The sequence below is a fragment of the Tupaia chinensis genome, unplaced genomic scaffold (genome assembly GCF_000334495.1).
Source record: "Tupaia chinensis unplaced genomic scaffold, TupChi_1.0 Scaffold000291_1, whole genome shotgun sequence".
In the NCBI taxonomy this organism is placed as follows: domain Eukaryota; kingdom Metazoa; phylum Chordata; class Mammalia; order Scandentia; family Tupaiidae; genus Tupaia; species Tupaia belangeri.
In genome coordinates, this window is record NW_006159776.1 from 2,798,247 (window position 1) to 2,804,693 (window position 6,447).

Consider the following 6,447-nt stretch of genomic DNA (forward strand, 5'->3'; position numbering starts at 1 on the left):
GGAAAGAGAAAGTGGAAACCAACCTAGAGTAGTAGAGGAAGTTGAACAGGTTGTGTACAGAGTAGATGGCTTGTTCTTATTTCTTACTGATGATCCCTATAGTCAGACCCCCTATCAAGTGACAGAATAGAGATAGACACCAGCCCCAAATGGAAACTAGCAGACCAGGACTCTTATTATTATTTAATTTTTATTAATTATTATTATTATTGATTGCTATAGGGCGCATGCACTCACCAGAGAGAAACAGAGAGAGAGAGAGGGAAGCTCCAAGACTTGAACCATGGTAGGCCATGTGGGAGTTCAGTGCCTTAATCATCATACCACCTGCCAGTCCCAGACTGGGACTTTTTGATTTGTGTGATTTTGTTCAAAAAAATTATTTAGGCCAATCATATTCCTAGTTTAGGATTTTGAGCTAAAATTCACATAGGCCAGTTCCTACTGGCATAAAGTAAAAAAGAATGATTAAGAATTACCCCTGGGTTAGGCATAGAGGTTAAGGCAGCTGGATCCCCCATAGCTGACTGTGTCACTCAAGTACTGAATACAGTAGCTTGAAAATCACACTGGGGCTTCCGGCCCAACACCGACCAAAAAGCCAGGATCCATGTGCATCTGAGGTGGGCCTGGCCCTGCCCCTTTAACCAGAAAAAGCTTCTCTGTTCCAAACCCCTCCTTTCAGCCCAACACCCAGAGAAAAGCCAGGTAGGGGGGGTCTTTGTCTTCTTTCTGCCTTTGTCTTTCCTTCTCTCTTTCTCTCAAATTTTTTCTCTCATATATATATATTTTTTTTTTCTTTTTTAATCTCTAAGTACTGTCTCTTGTCTCTTACCTCTTCTTTCTCTTACTAATTTCAGGATCCATGTGCATCTGAGGTGGGCCTGACTTGCACAGTGCACTAGCATGCCACATGGTTTTCATTTTTTTGCCTTTTTTAAAATAATTTTTTCTCTTTTCATGGTTTTGTTTTGTCTTTTGTGTGTGTGTGTATTTTCCCCCTTTTTTCCTTTCTTTTACCTGACTTTCTCACCTTGCTTCTCACCTTCCACACATTGAGTGTCTAGGCAGTTCTAGGTACACAGTAGTGAAACCACTGAATACTATAACCCTGCAGCTCAGCCCAGGTGCCCCTAATCCCTTGAAACTGTGAGGCCTTTGTAATATCTAGTTCCATTGATAAAAGTGCAGGTGGCTTGGTGAAGATCAGGGAAATGGAACTGCCCAAAAATTGCAGGCCATCTCCTTCCACATACTTTTAACACTCAGAATTAACTCCGAGAAGGTAGGAAGTAATGTATAATTCATCAAATGACTAGAAATCATCACTGCAGAGGCACAAAAAATATGGGAAATTAAGAAAATATCTCTCCCTCAAGGGGAAAGAACAGCCCTTTATCATCCACAGATAGTACAATAGAACTCGTGGAGATGTCAGATAAAGAATTTAAGATATTCATAGTGACAAAGCTAACAGAGATGCAAGAGATGAAAGACATGAACTCCAGAAAATGCAGGAGAAAAGAGACAATGAGTTTCAGGAGATGAGGAAGTTCTTCCATGATCTGAAAGAGGAAGTGCACACCATAAAAAAGAATCAAACAGAACTGTTAGAGATGAAGGCTGTAATACAGGAAGTCAAATCCTCCCTTGAAAGTATTAAAAGCAGATTAGATCATGCAGAAGATCAAATCTCAGATGTATAAGATAGAATCTCTGACCTAGAAAAATTCACCAAAAACACTGACAAAATAACCCCCCAAAATGAGACTAATATACAAGTAATACTATTAGACACTCAAACATCTGGATAATCGGTATCCCAGAAGGTGAAGAAACTAATAAGGGTGGGCATTGATAATCTATTCCATATAAGGGCATTGATAATCTATTCCATAAAATCCTGGAAGAAAACTTTCCAAACCTAAAGAGGCATTCAAATATCCTGATCCAAGAAATACAAAGGCCCGCATATGGAATCAACCCAAGAAGATCTTCTCCAAGGCACATCATAGCCAGACTGACCAAAACCACAGACAGATATAAGATACTAAAATTGACAAGAGAAAAATATCAAGTTACTTTCAAAGCCTATCCCATCAGGCTAACATTGGGCCTCTCACTGGAAACAATGCAAGCAAGGAAAGAATGGGAAAATACATTCAAAGTGTTAAGTGAAAAGCAATTTCAAGCAAAATTACAGTATCCAGCAAGATTATGCTTCATGTGGGGAAAAAAGATAAAAACATTCTCAAATAAACAAAACCTGAAAGAATTTACCAACATCAAATCAGCTCTTCGAGAAGTTCTGAAGGGAGTAATTACCAGGAAAACTTAAGACAGACAGACATATAGGAGAACAAAAAAAGACCAAGTTCTCTCATTAAGGCCAACTTAATGGTAGGGACAAGTTCTGAAATATCAATAATGTTGGATGTTAATGGAAAGTTCAGACCACAGTAACACTGAAAATTCAACAAGGGAGAGATTACATGAGACTCAACTGGTGAAATAGAATTTTTTGACTTTTTTTTCTAAAACACTACTGATTTTCTTCCACACTTTGTCTTCCAGATTTAAGGATTTTTGTTTTCTTTTGAGTTGTTAGATTCAGCAATTTGTTAAAAATGTTTTTTTTTTTATTGAAACCTAAACGTCTCTTCCTTCCTGATCCCTTTGCAATTGGAAAATATTTGTGAGCTTTCTTATTTTGTGGCAGAATGGTTATTTGCATAAGTTCAATAATACAATAGTATATTTAGCCTTGCATCAGAAATTGAATTCTTATGGAGCTTTGTGCAAATAACAGATCAAATTGAGATTAACTTATTTTATTTTTTTTGCAAATAAGTTAGTTTAGACCTCTGTTTACTAAAAGGGGGAATGGAGAGAGGAAAAAAAAACATGTTTCAGAAGAAAATTACAGTGCACTTGTTACCAGATTCTAGTTTTGTCCATACTTGAAGATCTTTTGTGAATCAATAAAATGTGAAAAAAAAAAATCTAGTAAAGAAGGGAGGGAGGGGAAAGAGGAAGGAAAAAAATGTGTAAAATATGCTAACCTGACAAAAAATTAGAAGCTATTTGTTGATGATAATGTATAACATAATATCCTTGTCTTGACTGGCATGCACGGTATTTTTGTTGGAAAAAGAAATGTTTACTGTAAAGATGTGATAAAATGTAAATTAAAATAAATAATTTTAGTAAGGAAGGGAGGGAGGGGAAAGAGGAAGGAAAAAAATGTGTAAAATATGCTAACCTGACAAAAAATTAGAAGCTATTTGTTGATGATAATGTATAACATAATATCCTTGTCTTGACTGGCATGCACGGTATTTTTGTTGGAAAAAGAAATGTTTACTGTAAAGATGTGATAAAATGTAAATTAAAATAAATAATTTTTTTTTAAGAAAAGAAAGAAAATCACACTGGGCATGTGCATGTGTGCGTAAAACTCCAAAAAAGAGAATGGGGGAGGGACTGAGGTGTGGCCATCCCCACTTGAGGTAATTTCTCACTTTCTCTCTCTCTCTCTCACTCTCTCTCTCTATGGCATTGGCACATGACCTATAGCAAAAACTAAAACAAAACTAAACTAAAATAAAAGAGTTACCTCCCACTGTCAAGGAAATTGGGTGGCCATGATGAACCATCTGGAACTGAAGACAGAAAACCACAGATCAGCAGACTGGTGAAATCCGAGGTCATGTGCACAGAGCAACAGAGATATTTTAAGATGGTTAAGGGAGGCCATGAAGCCCTTATGATTTTGTGTGAGGACATTCCACTCAAGTCTCCATGTTTCTAAATGATTTGGGTTCCTGTTTTACAGCCTCATGAGGCCTCTCTTTACTATGCTATGCTCCTTTGTTGAGATAGCTCTTACAGCCACAGTAAAAGCCCTATCCAGGATAAGAAATGAGGAACAGGAGATCCTTAAGCAGCATCCCAAGACAAGCAACTTAGGGAGAAAAAAGGAGATGAGAGGAAACAGAGTAGAAAAAGTAGACTCTCAGTCAGCAGGGGACCAGCTGGGGACAGGAGAAGATGCTGAAGCCAGTTGCAGGTGGAGCCAATGACATGTATATGGTACCCAGTCTTCCTGCTGCCATGGTGTTGCTTTTCAGGGGTGTGACTTAGTAGTCAACTCCTCAGGGAAGTCTTCCTCTATATCCTGCAATCTGAGATGGCTCCTTCTTTTGCATGTTCTGAGAGCACCTTGGTTTAGCCCTCTCAAATCCCTGTCACTCTCTATTCTTATTACTGCACTGATTTCCCTGTGAATGTCCTTTAGCTCAGTGATTTTCAACTGGGGGCAATTTCGCCCCCTAGGGACCATTTCACTATGTCTGGAGATGTTTTGCTCATCCTAATTGAGTGAGAGGAACTACTGGAATCTAGCAATGCTGGAAAAACCTCTGCATTGTACAGGATAACCCCTGGCAACAGAGAATCATCTGGGAAAGACTTGCTAGTGCCAAGGCTAGGAAACTCTAGATCAGCCCTACCATAGACCTTAAGATAATGGTATAAATGTTCTATAACCTGGACTGTGTGATATGGTAGCCACTGACCTCATGTGGCTCTTAGGTGCTTGAAATGTGTCTAGTGCAACTGAGAGAGGAATTTTTAAATTCATATTTAATTTTAACTAATTTAAACTTAAAGAGCACCTGTGGCTGCTGGCTACAGGATAGGTCATGCCTATTCATCCCAGACTCTGACAGCCACTTCTCTCTCTCTCTCATTAGCACTTGCTACAGTTATATTTCATGGTTGTTTGAGTATTTAATTCTTTATCTTCTTCAGTAAATTGGAAACTCCCCATGAGTAAGAAAAGTGCTAACTATTCACCTCCTGTTTTTAATGCCTAGAACAGGGCCTGCACAAAAGAGTTGCTCAGAACACGTGTGTAAAATAAATGCACAAGGGACTGTTTTTTGTTTGTTTTTGTGACAGATTTTTTGCTCTAGGGTGCATGTGCTCACCAAAGAGACAGAGAGAAACAGAAAGTGAGAAATCACCCCCTTGGGCAATGGCCATGCCACAATCCCTTCTCTTCCATTCTCCTCTTGGGACTATGGGCATGTATGTGCATCTGCCCAGTGTGAATTTCAAGCTGCAGTGTCAGAGACTCAAACCAGCTCCTTAACCACTACACCACCTGTTGGCCCCAAGGGACTGTTATTTAGTTCACTTTTCTGTCATTAACAACTGAATACCACACTGGGTAATTTATAAAAAATAGAGGTTTATGTAACCCATGGTTTTCAAGGTCTAAGGTCAAGGGGCTGCGTTTAGTGAGGCTCTTCTTGGAGGGGGCTCTTCAGAGTCATGAAATAGCAAAAGGCATCACATGGCAAGGGCAAGAGCTAGTGTGTATGTCTGTGTGTCTGTGTATGTCTGTGTGTCTGTATCTGCTCTGGTCTCTCTTCCTTTTACAAAGCCACCATGATTCAATTATGAAGACCCCATCCTGATGACCTCACCTACTCCTAATCATCTCCCAAAGGCCCCAACTTTCAACATCATAGTCAAATTCAGTTTCTAACCTCTTAATGTCATCCCAGTACAAGCAAGTTTCAACACATGAATTTTTTGAGGAGCACATTCAAACCATATGAAGAATGAATGACCAATCAGCAGTTGTACTCGTGAGGGGTTTCTTCAGAGAAACACAAAAGGTAAGATGGATAGATAGATATAAGGACCAGTAGGTGGTATGATGGTTAGGGCACTGAACTCCCACATGCCCACAGCGATTTGAGTCTCAGACCTGGCAGCTTGCTTTCTCACTTTTCCTTTCTCTCTCTCTGGTGAGTGCACATGCCCTATAGAAAATTTTTTTTAAAATAATAAATAAAATTAAATAAACAGTTCTTTTTTTTAAAAAAAAAAAAAAGAAATATATATATATATAGAGAGAGATTACAAGGAATTGAGTTGTGTGATTAAGAAGGCTAACAAGTCCTACAATCTGGCAAATTAGAGACACAAGAAAGCTGATGTAGTTCCAGTCTGAAATCAGGCAGGCTTGAAACCTAGTGATTGTCAACTGAGGGCAATTGAAAACTGATGTCTCAAGTTAAAGAAGGCCGTCAGGTAGGAAAAATTCTTATCCTGGGGAGGGTAAGCCTTCTTGTTCTGTTCAAACTTTCACTCAATTGGCTGAGGCTTACCCACATTAGGAAGAGTAGTCTGCTTTACTTGGTCTGTAGATTTAAATGTTAATCTTATCACAGAAGCCTTTGCAGAAACACGTTTGATCACAGCCCAGTCAGGTTGATACAAAATTAATCATTGTAGGAGGGAAACAAAAATTATCTTGCTGAGTTTGTGTTCAGGTGACATTTTATGATCATTAGGTAAATCTTGTAAAAATATTTTTTAGAGGATTTGTGGGGCTGTCCCAACGTTGTATGGGCTTAGTCTTATCTCTTTCCC